The sequence below is a fragment of the Myotis davidii genome, unplaced genomic scaffold, assembly GCF_000327345.1.
Source record: "Myotis davidii unplaced genomic scaffold, ASM32734v1 scaffold6, whole genome shotgun sequence".
Lineage (NCBI taxonomy): Eukaryota > Metazoa > Chordata > Mammalia > Chiroptera > Vespertilionidae > Myotis > Myotis davidii.
The window spans coordinates 3,382,636-3,408,186 of record NW_006383011.1 but is presented as its reverse complement, the minus strand read 5'-3'; positions in this window follow the sequence as shown (position 1 = coordinate 3,408,186).

Sequence of the window (25,551 nt, the reverse complement as noted above, 5' to 3'; positions counted from 1 at the left end):
AGTGAGCTTCAAAATTCATAAATGTTTTTACCCTTTCTTAAATAGAACATCATCCAATATGTAATTGGAAAAATAAAAACTTATATATCCCAATATAATCATTGTCTCTTATTGTATATGATGCTACTTAGGTGATTCACCAATTTAATTTGTAAGTGACTTGTGTAAAAACTATTAGCTGCTTAAAATCGTGACAATACACTAGGTGTTGAATTTTAAACTTTAAGAGAGCATTAGTGATGTACCATATTTTCTCAATTTAAGTTCATCATCTGGACAGAGCAAGATCTTTGGCCATCCTTTATGATAAAAATCTATTCTTCTGTTACGTCCTTCTACCTCCCTCAATGTTCACCTAACTGAGATTCAGCAGCAGCTGTCAAAGCCCCTATTTCACCATCATCCTGTCTCGCTCATCTCATAGCACTGCTTCTCCTTGTTACACTTTCGATATCTCCAGAGAGCCTTTCCACACTGGATCTCTCCTAAAAATGTCCCCCTGACCATACACCCTCCTTTAGCTGTTACCCTATCTCCCTTCTCTTTCCGTCCAAGCTTCTTCAGAGAGGACTACTGGTACATTCAGTCCCTCCATTTTCTCATCTCGCATTTACTCCTTTAGTCTCTCTATTTTCCTTTTACATAACATACAATTTGCCATTTGAACCATTTCAAGTGTACAGCTCTATGACAATAAGTACACTTACATTGCTTTGCAGCCATTACCACCATCCATCTCCAGAACTCTATTTTCGCAAACTGAAACTCTGTATCCATTAAACAATAACTCTCCATTCCTCCTATTTCACCATGAGCTGCGGCAACCACCATTCTGCATTCTGTCTCTGAGTTTGACAACTCTAGGTACCTCCTATAAGTGGAATCATACAGTATTTGTTCTTTGTTGACTGATTCTTCACTTAGTATAATGTCTTCTTGAACATGTCTTCAGCAATGTTTCCTTTATTCTCTTTGTTCTGACCTTGTCTTCTCTGTGTCATTGGAATGTTCCTTGCCAAGGTCACCAGTGACCACCTACTTACTCAATACTCTGGAAAGTTGTCTTTCTTTATATTTCAGTGACATTTAACTGCACATGGAACATCTTAATACTCTCCCCCTTTCATTTCCTGAATTTCCTCCTACATTTCTAGCACTTCTTGTTGGGCTCCTCTCCACCTTAAATACTGTTTTTCTTCTGTGTCTATGTACATTTTAGAGCGTGTACATGGTCAAATTTGTCTCTTCCCATGACTTCCACTACCATCCATGTGTTGACTCTGACCTTTTAGATTTCTCCCCTGGGCTCCAGAGGAAGGCAAATATCTGCAGCTGGAGATCTCTACCTGAATGTGCCACAGACAATATGTTCAAAACTGAATTTACCATATTTCCCTCCAGATTTATGAATGGAATACCTATAAATACAAAAGGATGAAACCATCCTCTGAGCCACTCTTGACCTTTTGATTTTCCCTAGTCATAACATCTAATTGATTTTTAAAATTTTCCCAGTGTTGCCTACTTAATATCCCTGTAATATTATGTCCTCTTCTATCCATTCTCGCTGTTACTGCTGCTTGTCAATGAAAGCTTTATTATTCTCTCTGGGATCGCTGTCACAGAATCCTAATGAATCTGCTTCTCTTCAGTTTCATCCCCATCTAATATATTCTCCACCTGTTGCCAGAATGATCTTTCTACGAAGCAAATCTGATTATCTTACTCTCTGAATAAGATTTTGAATGCCTTCCCATTGCCTTTGGGAAGAAGTCCAAACTCCTTAGCGTGGCATGCATGCTCTGTAGGATCTGGTCTCCACACCAAACCTCAGCACTTGCTGCATTCCTGTTGCATTATTTATTTCTACAGGCATGACAAACTTCCCTGAATGTACTCTCTCCTCAGACTGTCACTTGTTCTGTATCTGCCATTCTGCTGGATAACTCCTCTTCATCCTTTAGGACTCAGCTCCAGGGCCATCTTCTCCAGGAGATCTTCCCTGAAGGTGAATATAATGGATGTGATGGTATGCTTTGGATTCTTCTGCCTCCTCAGAACTGAAATACTCATTCCACAATTGCTGAGAGTATGACAGACCTCAGCTAAATTTCATTTTTGGAGATTGCCCTTCGGTGAAGAGCGCCACTTGTTTAAGATCATGCCTTCCTTCCTAGGGACAGCCCACATGCAATGAGTAATTGATACAGAAGTATAAAGGCCTGGTGCCATGGCCTCAGGTGGGACAATGCTGCATGTCACCCCAGCTCCATAATTCTCCCAGGGAAAGGCTGAGGTCTTTGTTACAACTGCATCACAGCTCAACTTCTTTTGGCCAGTTCAGCTTCTTTCACTTCCCCCTACAGTTGTTGATCCCGAAAGCACGGCTCCTGCGCACAAATCTCCATCTTAGACTCTATTTCACAATGAACTGAACAGCAACACTGGTTAGGACCCTCAACACCACTTGCTTATTCCTGTAATTCTTATCCCACCGTATCATAATTGTCTTGTTTACTTAAGGGTCTATGTCTATATATAGTGAGTAACTTGAGAACAGGGATTTTTACTCTTGTCTTTTTTGTCTTCACTTTCTTTTTGTCTTCACTCATTAAATCTTTTTGAATAAATGAGGGTGTAATGATTGCATAAGAGATCACCATCTTCAAAAGCCTTGGGAACTTTTCCAAAATCAATTGAATCCTTTCTGAACTTCCCCCCCACCCCCAGGAATAGTCTCAGAAAATCTGGATGTTTTTCCCAAGATGTAGTTTAGGTTTATTGCTGCTCATGCTTCATGAAATTGTGAGAAGCCTGGATTTGGAGGTCTGGAGGCCTAGGTTGAATTCTCATAGTCATTATAGTTGTGTAACTTTAGGCAAATCATATAACCTCTTCATGTCTTGGTTTTATCAGCTGGAAAATAGTAATATCTACCCCATAGATACTATTTGGTGGTAAATAATTGAAATACAGTAATGTCTGTGGGAAGTGATAGTACATAGTAGATACTCTGTACATTTTATCTTCCCCTCTTTTCTTTTTAGGTTAAAAATTTACTCTTTTTATAATAATTTTCAAAGAAATAAATTACATAGATTGGCACTATTGAGATTATCTCATTAGCTCTCATTACCTCCCTCGCCCCTGCCAACCAATTGGCAAAAATCCATAATTATCTGCTACTGTTCTTATTTTAGAAGGTAAAAAAGGACTGTCAACAACGCAAGTCCCTGCTTGCTACAAGTTTTGTTATTTATTGTGAGGCATCAAATTTATAGTGGTAAGAGGTGTGGCTAGGTATGTCTAAGAGTGAATCAAAGGTGAGTAAATGACATGAATGTAACACTACCTGATGGGTTTCAGTGAAGCATAGGAGGGGCTAAAGTGATTAGCATAAGGCACCCAGAAAAGGTTTAAAAATGTGGTAGTATGGTATCCCTAATTTGAATACCTGATTCGCCCATATTTCCAGTTGTCTTCTTCTCAGTACTTGGAAAATAACATTTCACAGCTTCTTTGCAGTTAACCATGTGATAAGCTCTAGGCAATAGTTGGGAGTAGAAGTAATAACTCACATATATAGAAGAAGTGTTTAAGAGGAGGTGATCAGTGCTCAGCTAGAAGAAGTCTGGAATATTGAAGGACTTATGTCCTGGACAGTCTCCAGATCTGCAAAAGGAGATTCTGCAAAAAGTGAAATGATCTTTTGTTGTGTTAAGCTATAATACTCCTGTTACTTGTTGCCACCACAATACTTAGCCTCAAGTATTGTGCATTAAGGCTCAGAAGAACTCAAGATAAATCTGAATAAACAAAACATGTCAGAAATATCAGGAACCATAGCCAGTTATCTCAGAAAATAGAGTTGGAAGGTTGTTCAGGCCCCTTGTTGTGGATCTCTACTGTCCTACCACTACAGTAATTTAGCTTCTCCATTTGAATTAGCTTTTTCCTGTGTCTATAGACTTCTGCTCTCACTTCCAATCGCCAGATGTCTTTCTCTGCTTCATTGCATCTCCGCATCATTCATCTTTCAAAGAGATAAAACTTAGTTGGTCCACTTTGGACAAACATCAGAAAGTGCTCTTGAACCAGACTACTTCATAGGCTGCTAGGTAGCTGACAAATTATTTTTCCTTGAATTAAATGCCCATCCTGGTCTAATTAGCAACAACGATGGGATTAGGTTATAAAATACAAAACATGGCCACCCATGCTTAAGGAAAAGCTTGGGGCCTTTCGTCACTGTGAGGAACTGTGGGTTGGTATCCTGTTCGATAGGAGCTGTGGATATGGGAGGCACCTTATTGGCCTGTCCAGAAAAAAGGGATATAGATCTTTAAGGTCAGGCTATTGCTCCCATTATTGTATTCACTGGATATAGAACTACTTGTACAAATGTCATGGCCTTGACCTAGAAATTGACCTGTGACTTCCAGGTTGGGACAAAATTTTTGTTGAGCTACACTTTCTAGATGAAACAGGAAAAGTGAATCAAATGCAGGAGATTTTTGGCCTTTTAGGTCTTGTTGATCAAGAACTAGTTATTTGATTTTGAAAATATTTTTTAGTTGGTAAGATGCACAAAAGGCAATAGTTCTTTTAGGGCAGTGTAATAATCAGTGTTTTGAATATGGTTCTGATGTTAAAATATAAATTAGGGACTATTTCACTTCACCCTGGGCATTTGGTTAACTTATTCATAAATATGAAATAAAACCTTCTCTTTGCTTTTAACATCACCATTCTACCTGCCATAGTCTCTTACAAATACTCTTTTTAAAGGTATGGTACTCTATGGTTGGAATTTATTTATTTACCTTCTTGAAATGTTTATTCCATTTTAAACTCCATTCCTTAACTCAGCCACTATTGCTTAACCTTCCCCTGAGGCACCATCTTATCTTCCCTGTCAAATGGCCTTCTCCTCCACTACCAATCAAAACCTTCATTGCCCCTGAGGTGATCTCAGTTAGGTTTGAGAGAAAATAAGCCAATTAAATTCCTATAAACTAAACAAACACTTTCTAGTAGTTAAGTGACAAAATAAAAATACAAAACACATTTTTTGATCAGAGATATCTTCCTACTGTTCTTCATATTATCACAGTTAGGTTCTTTCAGCATCCTTTTGACTCTACAAACAAAATAGAGTTCTCCAACACTAGCTCATGGTCAGAGGTAATGATGCACGGTAGAGATGGTAGATTTAATATTTTTGGAAAACTATTACCACATTTAAAGTAATTTAGGAGGCTACCATTTATAAAATGTATCCCTATTTCAGGATGTTAAGCTGTGGAAAAGGTGTGCTGTAAATGCTACTGAAGTAAGTTCTGTTACATGGTGGACATTGGGCTGTTGTGTTGGAGGAACGCGGCAGTGAGGGAGGGAAGTAAGCACTGAACTTTCAGTGAGACCAGGTTTGGCTTTCAATCCCACCCCTTTTAGTGGTGCCACCGTGGGCAAAGCATTTAACTTTTTTGAGCCTAAGCTTTCCCGTCTGAAAATGGGGCTAATAAAAACTACAGGGTTGTTGGATGTTTTACATAAGACATTATACATGAAAGGGCCTGACACAGAGCAGGCTTTCAGTGGGTGTGTTTGCTGAATTTGAGTCTGCCTTTTAAGCACCCTGTAGAATTGAGGAAAGCGATTCCTGTTGTGTCAAGTGGATTGTTAGAGGGCTGGAAAGAACTCTCCGGTTGGGAGAGAAAAATCCTCAGCCGTAGACGCCCAATCTTCTTTGCATTATTGTTGACTTGATAACAATTTGCTTGTTGTTCCTTCCTTCCTTCATTTCTTCACTCAGCCATTATTTTTTGAGTGCCTATTTTTTCTCAGACAGCGGGGATTAAAAGGAGACTAGGACATGGTGATCTCCATGGATCACAGAACTTTGTCGGGAAAGAAAGTTATGTAAGCAAATCAATGAGAAGTATTAAACAATGCTTCAACAATTGGGAACATTTCCATTGAAGAAACAATTTTTAAAAACAAGTTATATTTCCAATATATTCTACGATTTATATAATGTTGTAAAACCATGGGTGATCTAAAGTCTATCACAAAGAAAATTGCCTTCTTACTTTTCCTTCTTGTTTAGAGTTGATTTTGGCATCAGGACACATTCTGTTTTTCTTCTGTTCTCACACTCTGCATCTGATCACGTCTCTGTTAAGCAAGTATGGGAAGTAAACGGTCAAGAGGGAGAGGCATGGGTTAGCATAAGGGAAGTGGTAACCACAGTCATGCCTGAGGCAACAGACAGGAAAACAACCTTTGGAGGCCAGAGTTTGGCTGGGCTGAGAACTGATAAGGAAAAGAAGTGTGACAGGGAGTATATGGAAAGAGATATAGGAAAAGGACAACTGGTTGTACAAACAAGTTTGGTGTGCCCTTGTCCCTTTACAGCCTAACCCCTTGACTAGGGACTGTGACATCGTGGAGCTTAGAGGAAGGATGGGATGGTTTGTGGCAAGATTATCAAATCTATCACCGTCCTCTTATAAAACCTGTTCTCCAGTCCAGTCTTGCCCAAAGTGTACTGACCAATACTTAAAATGCAAGTCAGGAGCAGTGCAAGGGCAGTCATGCGGACGGTGGCAAGGATGGCATGATTTGTCCTTAAATCAGGTAGAATGTCCTCTCACCTCCATGCACATCAGGACATCTGAAGAGTTCTTTCTGTACCCTAGACAGGATATTTTTAGAATCTTAGCTGCCTCATAATAGAAACTAAAACCCAACAAGATTTTAAATGCATTTCTGTGCCTCTTTGGCAGCTGTATATATTATACATAGTAAATATCTAGGGTAAATCAAGTAGTCACATGGGAAAATATTTCACATCTCTATTTTGGAGTCTACAATTAATTATTGGTCATTGTTCTATTGCATACACATATTTGATTTCTTCACTCATGGACAAAATCTGAATAAAGGTGGCTGGCTTAGAACTTGATATTTACCACTGACTTATGCAAGGTTGTAAAAAAAATGATTAAAAGAGTGAATAATTTGAAAAGTTATTAGGCACTCTTTTTAAAAACAAAACTAATAAAATTTTAGATTCGGTTTCTATTAGAAGAATAAAACCCAAAGGGCATCTGCTTCCTCAACAATTAAGCACTAGAACTTTGCAGTCCTCTGGCATAGATGAGCCTTACTTAAAATTCCCCCTTGTGCTAAAAAGGAAGTACTGGCTGAGCAAATAGAGCTGGGAATGCCGCTATGCCATGTAGTTCCACTTTCCTCCCTGCATCCTTCTCACTCCTCCTAGCCTTTTTTCTTCTGTTTCCTCTTTATTTATAATCTTCAAGCCTTGCCTCTTTTCTTTTCTCTATTTCTTATTCCTGTCTCTGTCTTCAAGGCAAGGCTACATAGTGGTTATTAAGAGCATGGGCTCTGGAAGCAGATTAAGGCTCCCAATTCTGGCTTCGCCAAGCACTGAGTGACCTGGGTAAACTACTTAGTCTCCTCTTGAGTATCAGTCAAGATTCAATGAGGGAGCTGAACCGTTATTGTGGGAGGCACTGGGGAAGTGACGGTCTAAAGGGGGAATTGGAAGAGTAGAGATGTTACCCATTAGTCCATGTGAGGAGGTATGCATGTCCAATTTGCAGAAATGGGATCATGAGTAGGTTGCTGGTGGAGAAATCTGTGGGGAGCTGTTGCCTAAGAAGTTCACATTTAAGCATCTAATGATGTGCATATGATCAGTGAGACGAGACGTTCCAAAAAGAGCAGGAGGTAGAGTGAAGGAGAGCGGACAACTACAGACAGCTGGAACCTACTGACACCTCTTTGTCTGCCTATAACTGTACCTAACCATGATGACCATCAGAGAGTAATGGCTACTGCTTTACTTCTGCCTTCCAAATCTCATCTAAATTCCTCTTTTGGCAAAATCAAGCCCAGAACCACACAGGGAAGAGAATTCTGAGGAACCCAGGCCTACCATAACCAGGTTTTCACAATACAAACCACCATTTTCCAAATGCAATTATTAAGAGTTCATAACTAATGGTGATATTGTAAAAAATAAATTAGATTTAATCCATGTAAAGAAAGCACTTATCACAGTATATGACACATTGTAAGCATCCAAGAAATATTGTCATTTCCCTTTTGTTTTTAACCCATTTCCTTTTACGTTGCACATTTCTACCTAAACACTATTACCAAATTTCTCAATGTCATTGTCACTGTATCATCAATGTTCAGGATAATTAGTAAATGATATGGGAGGTATCACAATAAAATAGATATCATTTGTTGAGTACTTGCTAGGTGACATACACTGTACCTTTATATGTATCAACACATATGATGCTAAACACCCCTATGAGCTAGATATCATCACATTAAAAGTTGAGGAAATTGAAGTAGAGAGATTATTTACTTGCCCTAAGATGCACAGGATTTAAACATAGTGCCACGTTACAGAGGAGTCATGGAAGCCCAACCATTTTGAAAACTCTGTTCCCATTAAGAGTGGGAATACCACCTACAGGATGATCATCTTCAGAAATATAGCACCTTCAAAACTTACACTTGTTATTGTTTTACACAAAGTTGGGACAAACTGTAAATCTTCCCTCTTTTGCTTGGATTATAAATCAGTGGTCAGCAAGAATTTGATATGTGGCCCAGTCAGTGTGGCTCAGTGGTTGAATGTCAACAGATGAACTAGGAAGTCATGGTTCGATTCCCAGTCAGCACACATACCTGGTTGTGGGCTTGATCCCCAATAAGGGGCATGCAGGATGCAGCCCATCAATGATTCTCTCTCATCATTGATGATCTATTTCTCTCTCCCTCTCCCTTCCTCTCTGAAATCAATAAAAATATGTTTTTTAAAAAGAATTTGATATGTGGCAGTGCTGGGCAAAGTAGCTTTGATTAAACCAATGGAAAACTGAAGCATTGGGGGAGGGAGATGGAGAAAAGTTGAAGAAAGGTTAAAGTTAGTTCATAATTAGATATAATTTCACAATCTAAAACCTACTCTAAATCAACTCCCTGGCACTTTTTAAAGCATGATCTTATAACTTTCACTGGAACAGGGAATTCCTTAAATTATTTCAGTCAATAACTCCTGCCCCAACCTAAAGCTGTCTCCTGAAGCAAAAACTCCAAATCTGCAACCCACAGATTGTACTCAATGGGCTTTTGCTATCTTTCAACTACTTTTTAAAAAAGCTTAAATGTTTTCAGAGGGGGCTTATCACAGTTCCCACTCATCTCATCTCTTCTTATTTATCTGTCACATAGCCTTACTTCACTCATTGATGTTACATGCCTCAGTCTGGAAGCCATTTGAGCTTCTGACTCCTGCTAACTTATGGTCAGGAGAACAGATCTCAAAGGGATTGGCTGGTCTTGGATTTCCACATAAAATCAGCAGAGATGAAGGCCACGAATCTTCCCAATTCTATTTTCTACGCACTTCCCAACCCCTTCCTTAAAGTTCTTTATGGGTAAACTTCCTGTGTTCATTCTGACAACCCCTTTTAAGAGGCAAGATCTGAACTGCTCAAAAGCCAGTCAGTGGAACCATACAATTTCACCTTTACCAAATGTGACACGTGTTTTATAAATGTGACATTCAGTGCTTAGACATAAAGACTAAATACTGATAGATTGAACCAGAAAACCAAAGATTGTTCCAAGATAGGCACAGGTTAATCCTTGCAAATGTACTTGAAATTGGGCTGTGCACTTTTCAGTGTAGGGCTTGATGTTTTAAAGTGTGTTATTAGGGAAACACTTGATTTCCTATGGTTTGGAACACCGGTGGTATGAAAACTTGACGGTACTAGAACATGATGAATACTAATGTTTTAGCTATGTTAACAAGCATGTTTGGCATTGAGGTGGTTACCTGTCAAAATAGTGCTGCTTTGATGAACTATCATTGAAACCTGGGACATGAAAATGATGGTGTGGTAAAAATGTATTTGGCTCAAAAGCTGGTTTTGGTATTGTATGATACAGTTTGACAAAAGTTTGTGATATGCAATTTAAAACATGTGAGTGCAGTAAAGGTAACCATAGTATTTACTGGAGAGAATCTTCTTTGTTTTTATAAAAATATGGAGAAAAATGGGATTACACAGGGTTTCCCTGAAAAATGTATACACAAATTTAACAGCTAATAGCCCAATTGATGTTTCTTTCTCTTCAGATTTAAGCCATTGGAGTTAATAGTTATTTAAAGTGTGTATGCGTTTTGGGGGTACACCCTATATAAAGAGTCTAGCTAGCTAAAAGAAGACATAGAACCTTGCTTTTTATTAAGAGAGACAAAGCTTCCTAGGTATTTGAATTTGCAAATTTCTCCTGCAGGTCCTCAAATTATGTGGTTTCCTTATAGCACTGATGAGACATGTTAGGAACTTAACTTTTGTTTATGTCAATAAGCCTATGCTAAAATTGGTTTCCTTATACATTGTTCTGCTTGAAGTTACAGAACCTATTGCCAATGTTAAGTGAGGACTTCCTGTACCTGAGTCAAGCATCATATTATATTCATCATTCTCTTATCCCTTTTCTAACACTTATATCACTTAAGATGCTTTTGTTTGTGTGGGTGTTTAAATAAAATTATTACTTTTAATTAAACATAAATGTTATAGTTTTGATCTCTTAGCCCCTGGTAACTTTCTAGTCTCTGTCCTCAAAAACAAAATATATGCTTATAGTGTATAAAATAAGATAACTAGAGTCTTGTGTTTTAAAAATGCTTAAATTGTTGAAATAAAAGGACCTCAGTAAACATATTGAATATTATTATTTGGAAGACTATACCAGTTTAACACATAATTACAATTTCAGAATGTGGGCAATACTGCAATTAACATAAGTAAATCAGTACAAATCCAAATTCCTTATACTCTAATGGTGACTTCTAATGGTGACTTATATCTTTCCTATTTTTATTCTCGGCGTAGCACATAGAGGCCTGGCCTGTGTAATAAATGCAGTTTTAGAACAGTAGATTTTCTCAATTTCAAGAGTTGTTTTGTGTGCTCAGGCAAGTATATAGAACTATAAGCCCTTGGACCCTTGCAATTAAATCAGCCAAATGATGTGTCCATGTGTTGGAAGAAAAAATAGTAAAACATTCAAATTATACTCAATTAATGAGTGGGAAATAGGGGATTTCATAAGAAAGGGGATTCAGTCACACAGTTAATATTAATAATAGCAAAACTAACAATGACCTTAGTGAGCATAGGAAAATAGTACTCTCCTTGGGCCAGAATTTCAGAATTACTGGAGCTGTGCTGACCAGTAGAACTTTCTACAGTGATGGAAATGCCCTATAATCTACACTGTCAAATGTGGGAGCCACTAGTCCTTATTCAACTGAGGAACTGAATTTTAAAGTTTATTAAATTTAATTAACATAAAGTTATATTTAAATAGCTACATGTGGCTAGTGCGGTTCCAAAGTGTTATTAATAAAGCCTCTTTGAGCAATTTCTTTAATTAACTCATTTATGTATACTTTTACACTTATTAGTTAAACACATTTTTTTTTTAAAGCATCTTCTTTGTTTCAGGCATTGAGAATATAATGGTGAGCAAAACTGACCCAGGCCTTACCCTCATGGAACTATATTGTCTCATGGAATAGATGAACATCAATCAAATAAACACACAGCTGGTGGGAATTAGGAGAACATGAAAGTTATAAGATTATCTTATGTAGCTGATTTCTGTGGAGAAATCCAGGGTTTTTGAGCTCTTTAAAGTCTTCTGATTTTCCCCAAGAGAGTGACCTCTGACCTGGAATCTGAGAGCTGTAGGCCCTATGAAAGGGATGGAGTTTATCAGTTGACCGTACAAGGATCCAGCAAGATTGGTAGAAACAAATTTAGATAATTATCCTACTGATTACACATGGAAACAAAATCATTGTTTCTCTTTAGAAAGTTGATCACAGTACTGCCAGGGAGTTTCCAAGTCGTTCTGTCTCCCACTGTATAAAGCCAGAGACTCTCTTAAGAGCTTGTCTTTTATTGAAATGAAATATAGAAAACAACACACATACTAACCTATGTGTACTTAAGAAGTAAGAGGCTGGGTGAACTACATTTCCTTAAATAAATATTTTGATGTTCTTGGAAATCTACACCTCTACCGAATAACAGCTAAGTTTCTGATATAGACAAACTATGCCTCTTGCAAACATGGCCTATGAAACAGCCCCAGTTTCTTCCATTTAAACATTTCCCAGTGGTTATTAGAGGATCTCAGGGTTCAGGAAACAAAACCATCCAAAAGGAGCATAAATAGTGAGCAGAAGCTAGTTTCATGTAGAATTCAAATCTCCCTGGGAGTTCTGGCTGATAATCTAATTTATCTGTGAAATGATATATGATAATTTGAAAATAATTATGTACTCTTAAATGAGAAGCCACTAAAGTGCGACAGCACAGAATCAAAGTAGCACGTGACACTCTAATTTTACCCGCTGTAATTTTAATTTAGGGTTTGGAGTCAGGGTGGCACTTCTTCTTCAAAACATCCTAATCTTGGTAAAATATTCAGACAGAATATCTAAAAGATTACACTCAATCATCTTAAAAAGAACATAAAAAGTGTATCTAGCACCTCCCCCACCCCAGGCAGTATTGCATGAATCTGTTCAGTTTTATGGAATGCTGCCAGATGGCTGAGCACTATCCTCTCACTTCCCCCTCTTGCTCTGGTCTGCCTGAGAGCATCTGAATCAGGCTAGAGGCATGCCTACATCAAAATCATATTGTGGCCCAGCCAGTGTAGCTCAGTGGTTGAGCATTGACCCATGAACCAAAGGTTACCGGTTTGATTTCCGGTCAGGACACATGCTTGGGTTGTGGGCTTGTCCATGGTAGGGGGGCGTGCAGGAGGCAGCCTGTGGATGATGTTTCTCTCTCACCGATGTTTCTATCTCTGTCCCTCTCACCTTCTCTTTCTCTAAAGATCAATAAAAACATATTTTAAAAAAAAAGAAGAAGAAGAAAATCATATTGTGGTGTGTTTTTTTTTTAATTAACAGAAATCACTACATAACACACCTATGGAACATGCTGGCGGCGCGGGGGGGCCGGGGGGAGGGTATGCTATATAGAGCCACTGAGAACTTTTGGGTCAATGCAGTTTTGAATGCTTTTGTTTCCCCTACAAATATCGGCACACATCCTTCCCTGAGCCTACATGTAAAATCTCCATGAGTGGTGAGAGTGATCGGTCCCTGCTGCATAGTCCACAGACAGCCTGAAGCCTCTGAACTTTGTTGATTGTGCTGTGTTAAATTTTCTATTAAACCCACACTGGCTGTGTTTTCATCAAGATATGTGCTCACTCCCTCCCCAGAGGCAGGCATTGCAGCTAGGAATTCCTGGGTTGTTATTTCCCTAGTAGAGGCCCTGATCGCTGGTAGGGTCCCTAGGCCTGGCCAGTGATCAGGGCCGATCAGGGCCTTCCAGCTGCCGGCCAGGGGCTCCCTTCCCTGGCTGCCAGCTACTGGCAGGGGCCTTCCTTCACTCCATGTCGCCCCTGGTGGTCAGTGCACATCATAGTGCACGATTGGTCTCCCGGTTGAACTCCTATGGGGATAATTTGCATATTAGGTTATATATAGATATAGATATAGATATAGATATAGGTATAGGTATAGGTATAGGTATAGGTATAGGTATAGGTATAGGTATAGGTATAGGTATAGATATAGATAGATTGCTCAGTCTTTTTAACCTCTGGTTTCACACTGAAGAATTCTTGTTGAGTAGGCTTCTGTGTGTGTATGGGGAGGAAGGGAGGAGTAGTGTTTGGGGGAGAATTCAGTTCATTTCACTAGTGGTCACTCATGCCTCTCTGTCCAGTCAATCCTCCAAGCCCATAACATTATATTATACACTTTGAGGCCTTTTGCATGTGGTTTACTACACAAGCAAATGTTTTTGTGGGATATTTTAACTTTTTATAATGCAACATTTCAAATACCTGACATCAGGCACATTAGCATAAGGATGCTCTGCACTCCCACCACTCTGCTTCCACGTGATCAACTGACGGCCGGTCTCAGTGCACCTACACCTGCACCCGCTGGCCCCTTTCTGTATTATTTTAAAGTGAATTCATGAACAGTTTGCAACTGATGAAGCAGTTGCTGGCTTTGATTCTCCTCTTCTTGCAGGAAGAAACTCAGATCCTTGAGTCTCCCTAGCATTTTATCTCTTTCTTCTAGCACCTACCACTTCTTGTCTGGAATTTTAGGTCTTTTTGTACATCCTATCTTTCCTATTACACCCTCAGTTCCTTGGACACCGGACTTAGGACTAATTCAACCAACATTCATTAAATATTTGTTGGATAAAGTAAGAGATGTGCAAAGATGATTTATAAAGTATAAAATCCAAAGATCAAGATAGTTCACATCCAGCCCTGGGAGTTAAAGAAACAGACATTTCTTTACTCTGTGATTTGATCTGGCTTTTGGTTATAAGATCTTAAGTACAGACCTTGAATTTCTTCCAAATGCCAAAGCAACCTTTAGACAAAATATGTTAAAGGAGCTAAATATGGTAGGGGATGTATTTGCTACTTATGACAATGTAGATAAAAGCAGTGGTTTCATGTAGCTATCTACGTGTTAGTGCTAACTTGAAGATGATGATCCACATTTTGCATGAAATGGCAAAAGGAAATGGGAAAGAACAAATTTCTTTCCTAGGGAAGAAAATGGACTTTTGGAGTCAGGCTGACCTGGCTGCAAATCCCAGCCCTGCCTTGAGCAAGTTACTTAACTTCTCTGACTCTTACCTTCTGAGTCTATAAAAATGGAAGAATGCTTCCTTGATTCTGAAGGATTAAATCAAATAGCATTTGTGAAACCTCCCAACACTGCCTGTCATAGAGTTGGCATTCTTATGTGTTGGTAATAATATTAGCAATCACTTAATGAGTGTTTACACTGGATTAAGCAGGACACAAGTATTATTTTAATTAATCTCACAGTAACTTTCAGGGCAGTGTTGATATTTTCATTTTTTAAAAAAATATATTTTTATTGATTTCAGAAAGGAAGAAAGAGAAAAAGAGAGAGAGAGAGAGAGAGAGAGAGAGAGAGAGATATCAATGATGAGAATCATTGATCGGCTGCCTACTGTAGGCATACTGAGGATCAAGCCCGCAAGCCAGGCACATGCCCTGACCTCCTGGTTCATACGTCGATGCTCAACAACTGAGCCACGCTGGCCAGGCAATATTCCCATTTTGTTGATAAGAAAACCAACAGTTAGAAAAATTAAGCAACCTGCTCAAGATTATATAACACATAACTACTAAGAGGTGGAGCTGGGGTTTGGAGATTTGAACCTGGCCTTTTTTACTTGAAAGAGAAATTCTTTATAATTCTTATGCCACAAAACTTTCTTTCATTAAAATTTCTTTGAAACTTTTCAGAGAAAAGAGCTTTTTAAAACTTTAAGGAAAATGTCTTTTCTTTCATTCACTTATTGCTGTTGTAATCATATGTAACAGAACCTGAGAAATATGCAGCTTTGAATAATTGGGAACTTGAACATGGGAAAGTTGATAATGAAAAGATGAACATTTGAAGCCCATATTCATTTTTATTTTAAATATTTAAAAGATTATTGATCTGATAGAAAATTAATATATTTCCTTAAGGGATGTAAAATATACAGAGACTTTTTTTGTAACACTGATTTTAGTGACATAGTAAGAAATTATTCCTAAAGGCACAACTTCCATAAGGCACTGCTAGAAATAGCAGCATCAAAAGGGTATAAAACACACAAATACTGGACAGTCACAAGTGAAAAATTAATATTAGTAAAGTGTTTAGAACAGTATATGGTATTTGATGAATATGGAATAGGTATTCACTGGAAAACATGAAGGATGTGGTATAAAATGCCCAGTGTATGAAGTCACTCAGTATCTGAGGCGGTGTCCAGTGCTTAATTAAGTCTAAGGAAAACAGTCTGGCGTACCCCGAAGAGGGTATATACTTTCTTCTCCTTCTCCTTCTCATTAGAAGTTCTGGCATTTCCTGAACTTATTCATTCCATTGGTTATCCTAATACAAAAGCCTAGAAAGGCTTCTATTAAAATATTCTGGTTGGCTATTCGAGGTTTTCATTACTGTCCTCTTTGAGTAAAAATAGTTAAAGGATTTGTTTCAGAAAATGCAGTCCAGCCTGAAAAGCTTCTGTAAGATCGAGCTGGAGTGTCTGGTCCTTTCCAACATCCACGTTCCAGACACAGGTTTACTGTAGTAAAGAAAAATCTGAGTCAAGTGTCTGAAGAACAGGGTGTGATTTAGTTTAAATTGCCAATTTTGTTACAGCACATTTGGAAGAGTTGCCCCCAAACCGGCTGTCATGAGTATTTCTTAAATTAAAATAATTCCACTGAATCTTCAGAAAGTAAATAGTGAGCGCCCAAGAATCTCCTGGAATAAACCATTGTGAAGTCTCACCAGGGCCTTTGTCTGTGCCACTCATCTTGGGCTGCTCAGGTCCTGGCACCTGGCAGGTGCAGTAAATCTGTGATGAGTGTGGAATGAGGGGAAATTATTTATGCCACAATTCAGCCATAGCATCAGCCTGGTTTTGTGCTTCTTCTTAAAGCGTAAAGCTTCCCCTAAGCAAGCTCCAAAACTCCTGGATATTATAGTAGATATTCTTCAAATACATTTTGGATAATAACTTTTTGATACTTGTACGTTGTCAAGATAAGCCTACTCTAGTATTGTCCAGCTCCCTAAGGATTTGGACAGTGGCAAAGATAAAGCCAACCTTAAGATGGTCTTAGCTGAACAAATGTTGAATAGAACAATTGCTATCTCCAGTTGCTTTTGACACAAGTATTTGGTGGGGTGGGGAACAGAGGACAGTATGTTTGCTATTCATGGACAGGATCTTTGCTTTTTTTTTCCCCCCTCAAGTCTTTGGAAGCTAATTCTAGTTAATCAATACTGCAGGGTCCTCTAGGTAGAACACAGGTCAGATACCGTATACCTGGTGGGGTACCTGGATTTCTGATCCACTCAGATAAGGGGAAAGAGGAAGAAGCAGTAGCCTCCTCCTTGGTTAGAAATGGCTCTCGGTACCTTGGCTGAGCTCTACAAGTCTGCTTTGGCTTGGGTGTGGGCTGCACAAGTCCTCACCAAGAGGTCGCCCATGGCGAGAGAATGGCTTCGAGGTAGGGGCAGCATGATAAATGAGTCACCAGATTGAAACGCAAGTCCAAATATATTCATCTTGTCCTTGTTTCATCCTTAATGTAAGCATTTGAAGAATTAAGGTGCTCCTTCACTTAGAGGGCCTCAGTTTCCCCGTTTCTACCTCCCCATGGGCAGAGAGTACACTTCTACCCTAGGGGCTGCTTGAGAGGATGCGATTGCATGCATCACTAAGTACAGCCTGAAATTAGTCCCCAAAGGGAAGAGGCATGACCAATTCATGTCAGATATTGAGGCTTTCCGTGTGACTCCAGCCAGGGACTGTCATGTGACTACCTAGAAGACCAGTTTTGGGGAAACAAAGGAGGTTGAAGGCAACCAGTGTTCCAGGAAAGCCCACAGTATAAAATGCACGGGTTAGGGTTCGGAAGGAGGGCGCGTAGGAGGCAGTAGATTCATACAGTTGAGCTCTTATTAATTGGCCTGGCCCTCACCAGTAGTGTGACCTTGGGCAAATTACTTAACCTTTCTGGGTCTCACTTTCTTCATTTGTAAAATGGAGATAATGAAAGCACCAATGCATCAGGTTGTTAAGAAGTCCAAATGAATACAGTAGTTCCCTCATAGCCATGATTTTGCTTTTTGGGATTTGTCACCTGCAGTCAACCATGGTCATAAAATATTAACTGGAAAATTCCAGAAATAAACAATGTGTAAGTTTTAAATTGTACACTATTCTGAGTAGCATGATGAAATCTCTTGCCATTTCATTTGGTCCTTCCTGGGACGTGAATCACCCTTTTGTCTAGTGTGTCCATGCTATATATGATACCTGCCTATTAGTCACTTAGTGGCTGTTAGAGTTATCAGATCAACTATTATATCATCGCAGTGCTTGTGTTCAAATAACCCCATTTAACTGAATAATGTCCCCAAAGCACAAGAGTAGTGATGCTGGCAATTCAAATATGCCAAAGAGAAAATGCAAAATGCTTCTTTTAAGTGAAAAGTTTAGGGGAAAACATAGTACATACATAAAGGGTTCAGTACCATTGTGGTTTTAGGCACCCAATGGAGGTCCTGAAATGTACCCTCCTCTGATAAGGGGGAACTATTGTACATGGAAAACCTTTAGGTCTGTATCTGGTCAAAAGCACTCAATAAACATTAGCTCTTATTATCTGTAGCTCAGGCTTGTTTTTATGATAGTTTTTGATTAGTTTATCTACAGTTTGTACCAAGACAGGGCTGTTTTGAAACATAGAGGTTCCATGGGTATCACTTCATAGTTTGAATAAAATCCTTTATGCCTGTGCTGGGAAAGGTTGGAAATCCTTAAGAAATGTGAATTACTTGGCTAATTCAGTGTTAGAACAAACATGAAGAATGAAAAATGGTTCTCCTTACATGTGGACTCACTTGATAATATAAGACAGTTAGTGGCTTACTCTTACCTATTCAAAAAAAGGCAATTAAAGAACTTCACAAAGCATTCAGTTGCAAATCCTGAAGAGACAATGCACATTCAAGGGCAGGTTCTTTCTTCTGCAAGGACACATTCTCATTAGGTGTTGGGTCAGCCTGCACCTGGGCTTTGAGAGAGGGTGCTGGCTTGAGGCAGACCTCTGTACCAATCTACAAAGGGACCTGCTTACAAAGTCAATGAGAAGAAGAAACTGCTGTGAGCTTCCAGATAACTACATGGTTAAGAACTTGTAAAACCTGAAATTCAATGTGTGATCTAGGTCAGAACATGCTTTTGAGAACACACAGAGGAGAAGTTATTGTGAGTGTGATATGTTAGCTGGCCCAATAGGACAGCGGTTCTCAACCTGTGGGTGGCGACACCTTTGGCGGTCGAATGACCCTCTCACAGGGGTCGCCTAAGACCATCCTGAATATCAGATTTTACATTACGATTCATAACAGTAGCAACAAAAATCATTTTATGGTTGGGTCACAACATGAGGAACTGTATTTAAAGGGCCAGAAGGTTGAGCACCACTGCAATAGGAGAAAGGGGACAACAATATCAAGTAAAGTTGTTTTTCAAAAACATTATTTAAATCCTGGGGTGAGGGGAAACTTAACAACCTTTTAGGTTAATTTTCACTACCTCCTTACCAGAAGACTTAAAACACTTTATACAATGTCATTTTAGATGTAAACTAGGACTAATATAGAGGCATAATTATTATAGCCAAAACATAAATCATTGCAAACAAAGTTTTATAGAGACTTGGCTAGTTTTGGTCAGGAAAAAAATGTTTGTGTACTTTTACTGGAGTCTACCTTCATAAGGTAACCTAAGAGACTAATATTAGAGTTACTGGAAAATCATTATTCTATTGTGTTCCTTCTACAATTAGTCTATGATTGATAGGTCTCTGATGAAAATTAACCCTGAGAAAAGCATCATAGGAAACCTGGGTTTTAATCTAGGATTTTGCAAATTCATATCACTGGCAGTGTGAATTAAGGAAGCAGAATAGGCTAAAATGAAGTGGGTTGCTACCAAATTGTTTGCATTCAATCTTAGTTTTCCTTTTACCTCATTAAAAAATATGTTTTTAGGACAAGTCTTGTGAATGCCTCATAAATAGAAAAAATAAAGTTATAAATTAAATTGCCATAGTTCATAAGGAAGGAAAGAAAAAAAAATGTTGAACTTGACACTTTGCATGTTTAGAGTCAGAACCTTGTAGTTTGGATCTTGCCCATCAGTATGGTGTGATCCTGAATAGGTAACTGAGTTTCCCTGTATGGCCTTGAGGAAATAACTTAATCTTTCTGATAAAGATTACGAATACGTTATGAACATTGCATCAATGTCTACACAGCAAAAAATAAAGAAGTGATTGCTGATTATTGGGTTTAGGTGATCAGTGAAGATAGCAAAGCCAGCCAGGAGAAGTCACATTTACTGTCCTTGACTTGACTGCCTTGATTACCTCCCTGGCCTTAATTAGCCAGCTGAGTGCAGACTTCACTTTACACTCAGCAAATTTGACTGCCGAGTTGTTTTCCTCCCCTGTGAAAATGAGCAATGTTTATATTACTAAGGTCTAAAATTAAAAAACAAAACTAAACTAAAAATTAGAGAGTGGAAAATTTTCATTTACTGAGCCCTCACTTTCTATTCCCTTTTATTACCCAAAGGGTAGCTCCCCACTCCCTTGGGTCACCTGCCTCTAGCCAGGCAGCTCTCAACTTGAGTAGCCTCAGACTCACCTAGAGGGCTTGTTCAAACAGATGCCTGGACCTCACTCCCAGAGCTTCTGATTCGGTGGGTATGGAGTGGGCCTGGGAATTAGCATTCCTAACAAATTCCCAGTGCTGCTGACACTGCTGGTCCTGGGACCATACTTTGAGAAGCACAGAGGGAATTAAACTCCTGTCAGCTCCTTATTGTCTCCATACCCTCCCCCACCCCACCCTTCCCCAAGCTTTCACTTCTGTCGCTGCATGTCATCGCTACAATCTTGGCCGCTAGCTGCTCCCTCTGGGTGGGCCCTGCTGGGAGGTGATGTGAGGAGGCCTAACTTCCTATAATAGGAGACTTGTGAGTGTGTGTTTAAAAAATAAAATGGTAGAAATAATTAGGGGGGATTACAAACAGAAATGGATAATGTGAAACTAAAGCTAAATATGATTTACACTGTTCATTAACCTTTTTTTCATTATCACCCCCTCAAGAGACTTTTTTTCCCTACTTGCACCCAATCCCACCCCTCATCCTGGCCCCTGAGAAGTATATCTGTTTATTTACCATAGCCTTTTGGAAGGTAACGGACTATTGTAATAGCTGAGGTTTCTTTCACCCACCAAGAACCAATTTTGCCCCCCGGGGGGTGGGTATCATCCCCTTTAAAAATGCATGTTCTAGTAGAATAAGGTAACATCACTAAGACAATTTAAACTGTCTATAAGTACCCTTTGTAGGCACATTTTTTAGTTCTTAACCTTGCTCTACTGTTTCAGACTCCTCTGTCTCTTCTCTCTGAAACTGGCCCATTCTTTAATTTTCCTAGTGCTTATGTCCGGCTCTTCCTTGCCACTCCTCTTTGTAGGAAAACCCCCTTCCCATTTCTCCCTCTCAGGCCTAGAAAGTGGAAAAGAGGAACAGTAACATCACTTCAGAGATCTACAACCCTCTGTTTTCCTTCTTAGTTCTGTGCCTACTGGCCTCAGGGGTGAAACTCTCTGCCAAAGGGGAAATTCTATTAAAACCCAGTACCAGATGCTTCCTTTTGTCTGACCAGGTAGTCTGATGATACCACAACCACATTTCCTAAGGTCTGAGTTATTCAGTCAAGAATAGTCCCATGGGACTTTGGTCGGACAGTCAATAGCAGATGCCAGCCCTCCAGGAAAGGTTCCCTCCAAGATTTCTTCACTTCTGGGAGGTGCAAAAGTTTCTTATTCTCCCTCCCTCCCCACAACACACACACACACACACACACACACACACACACACAGCAACAACTCACAGACTGACACACACACACACACACACACACAGCAACAACTCACAGACTGAGTAGTCTCAATTAAAATCAAGAATAAGAAACCCTTTTTATTTTCTTCAAAATACAACATATATCCCCAAATCCCTATGCCTAAAGAGGAGAAATAATTTTACACTTCTTACACAGAATACTTTCAGTTTCTTTCTCTTGTTGCCAGAAAATACCCTAACTCCTACTGTGAGAAGCCCATTAGAACATCTTGCCAAACAACTGAACCCTCTACTGTGACTAGAGCTTGGAAATTAAAGCTTTTTCTTTATGTGGGGCCATTATTTACCTTACTGACCTCTACCCAGAAAAGAGGACATTCTGGCATGTTCTCCTCCCATCCAGAATTAACACCTGGAGAGATATTATCAGGTGGTGGTACTGGAAAAGTAGTCACACTTTTTAAAAAAATATATATTTTATTGATTTTTTTTACAGAGAGGAAGGGAGAGGGATAGAGAGCTAGAAACATCGATGAGAGAGAAACATCGATCAGCTGCCTCCTGCACACTCCCTACTGGGTATGTGCCCGCAACCAAGGTACATGCCCTTGACCAGAATCGAACCTGGGACCCTTGAGTCCGCAGGCTGAGTAGTCACACTTTTTTTAAAAAAAATGGAAATCTATTTTGGGGAAGGGGATGTGTATATTTGTGCCTATATGGAAAGTAGAGTAAATATCAGTTAATTCACTGGATTAAATTTCGTATCTAGCCCAGGTGGTGGTGGGTTGGCAGCCAACACTCAAAAAGGTAGATGGCAGATGCTTGAATTGAAAGCTACATCTGTGGCCACTGAAAGCTACATGGTGGCTCCATTCTACTGGCCATCACCTGCCAAATTAGTGACTCCTACTTCCTGGCCTGAGAAGGACATTAGAGGTGCTTAATCGAGCCTGCCCATTCTACACGGAGAAGTGAGACCCAGAGGTGAGATCCTGGCTTGTCCATGGTCAGCCAGATGAAAATGGAAGAGCCAGAGATCAAACCCAAGGTCCTCTGTTTCCTGCCTAGATGGTTCTTTCCACCACAGCATTGCTGGTCCCTATGACCCCTTCCTTTTCCTTTGTTGTAAGGAAAGGATTCCGGTTTCTTCACAGATACTAGTGAGATGTGTAAAGTCTCAGTAGATAAATCTGAAAGGTCTGTCTGGGTGTAGATCTCAATTTTCTGAAAATTTAAGGGAAACAGAATGACCTTTTTGGCTTCTAAGTGTGAGGATGAGGAGAGACCAAAGAGGAGGCTTCTCTATATTTTCAGGAATCTCAGAGTGAAGTCTGGAAAACATCTTCCCATGGTTGCCACATGACTGCCATGGAAACCAAGAAAGGAAAAAAGGAAGCTAAGGGTGAGGTCTGGACAAAGATTTCCCTTTCCTTCTCGAGTTCCTCTTCTAGCAATCGAAGAAGTAAAACCAAAATTCAATGACATCAGCATCTTTGATGAAAAGGAACACAGAAGTGGAAGGTATGTGAGAAGGGAATTAGCAGCCTGAAGGCACCCTGCCTAGCAAATGCAATGTAGGCTCCCAGCAGTTTTAATTAGTGAAAGCACCATCTGAATGTGGCCTTAGTTGTAGTGTTGGCTTCAGAGTCATCTGAAACTTGACCAGATTCACATCAACATACATATTAAGCACTGATTACGTGCCAGGAAAGTGTTGTGGGAAATACAAAGATAAACATGGCACAAATCCTGCGTATAAGAATCTTATTATCTAAAAGCGGAGAGAAGGGCTGTATCTACACCCATTAGGTGCAAGACAGGATGTGACTATAGTATAAGAAGTAAAAACAGCTCTGTGGGAGTCCTGAGCTATGGCTGCAAATGAACTCTTGGCCAGTACCTTGTGCACCTGGGCCACCATCAGAAGGTTCAGAGCAGGCCAAAGTAGAGGGCCCATGATAGGGAGTGGGTGGCACTTAGTTGGGAGCTATGGTAATAAAGAGGTTAACCAGTTGACCTCAGAAGCAACTGCTTCTAACTAGTTATTTGTGATCATTGAGGTCAATTTTCCATTCTAGTCTATAGATTTGCATCCCTAATTTTGGTGAGGTCTCTCTTTCTTCTTGCAAATCTGGGCTTCTAAATGACCCATTGTTCTTTTCACTTGGGCAGTCAAGCAACTAAATGATTGCATATGCAAATTCAGGGGTTTGGAGACAAAAACAACTGTATTAGTGGTTGCATAACCCCAAACTGGAAATGGAAAATTAATAGGCATCCTGTGAAAATCATTACTAATGTTTTCCTTCTAAACTATTAAGAAATAAAATTGTATACTTGGTCTTTGGAACATGATAGATGGGGTAAACATCTATCTTAGACAGGAACAGAGTAAGTTTCTAAGTAGCTGATGCCTTGTTATTTGAGTAAGTAGGCTCTGTATTAATAATAACAACAACAAAAATAAAACCAAGCCATGAGATCCTGCATATTTTTTGGCTCTTCCAATTTCAGTAGAAGTGGGTCTAGAAATAAAGCCTAAACATATCCAGGACACGGAACGTGAAACTTTGTGTGGCGGAAATGATACAGAGGTCACCAAATGTTATCCGCTTGCTTCCATAGTGGAGTTGTTGGTGGGAGAGGCTACCTAGGCAGAGGCTATATTTTTCACCATGCCCTCTCTCTCTGACTCCTTGCATCCAGGTGGTCATCAATAAAATGTGACAGAAGGGATATGTGTCTCTTCTAGGCCCAGGATTTTAAGACGTGAATGGGGCTTCCCCATTCTCTCTTCACCTGCTGGCTGGATGCAGATGGTGGAACCACAAGATGAAAATAGCCTGAATCTGAATGGTCACAAGGAGGGAAACTGCCTACAAACCCGGAACACTTGTATCAAACTGTTTCATGAGTGAGAAACAAAATTCTGTTGTTTGGTAGATTGTATTATTGTTCCCAACTATCTGCTGCCTGCACCGCTATGGGGGTCTTTGGTGGTCAGTCTCCCTGGAGGAGGAGTATGTATAGTTCCTGCACATTGATACTGGGCTTGGTCATAGGACGTGCCTTGGCTGGTGGATTATGAACAGAGTGACATAGACCGCATGTGAGCAGAAGAGTCAAGAGCTGTGGCATGACTCCACCATTATTCTTTTTTTGTTTTTGTTTTTGTTTTGTTTTTGTCATGAGAACAGCAAGCTTCAGAGAGAAGCTGCTTCTTTAGCCTAGAGCAGTGTTTCTCAACCTGTGGTCGAAACCCCTTTGGGGGTCGAACAACCCTTTCAAAGGGGTCGCCTAAGACCACCGGAAAACACATATATAACTACATATTGTTTTTGTGATGAATCACTATGCTTAAATTATGTTCAATTTGTAGCAATGAAAATACATCCTGCATATCAGATATTTACATTACGATTCATAACAGTAGCAACATTACAGTTATGAAGTAGCAATGAAAATAATTTTATGGTTGGGGGTCACCACAACATGAGGCACTGTATTGAAGGGTCGCGGCATTAGGAAGTTTGAGAACCACTGGCCTAGAGCCATGTAGCCTGGTCTCAGATGAAGAAGACATGGAGCAGAGCTGCAGCTAACACACTGCCAGCATATACCAACAGCCTTCGCTGTTGATGTGGGAATTGCTTGTCATGGAAGAATGACCTAGCAAAGGCTGAGCAATATTTTGTGCTAACACACTGCTATTTTGATAGTCATCTAGTATAGCATAATATACTAATATACACACTGAATTTGGAAGAATTAACTGTGTGGAAAACTGGAGAGTGGGGAACAGTGACGAAGATAAAACATTTTTAAAAAGTACATCTAGAGACAAAATACTCTAATGGAATTAAAAGTCTTATTAAATATT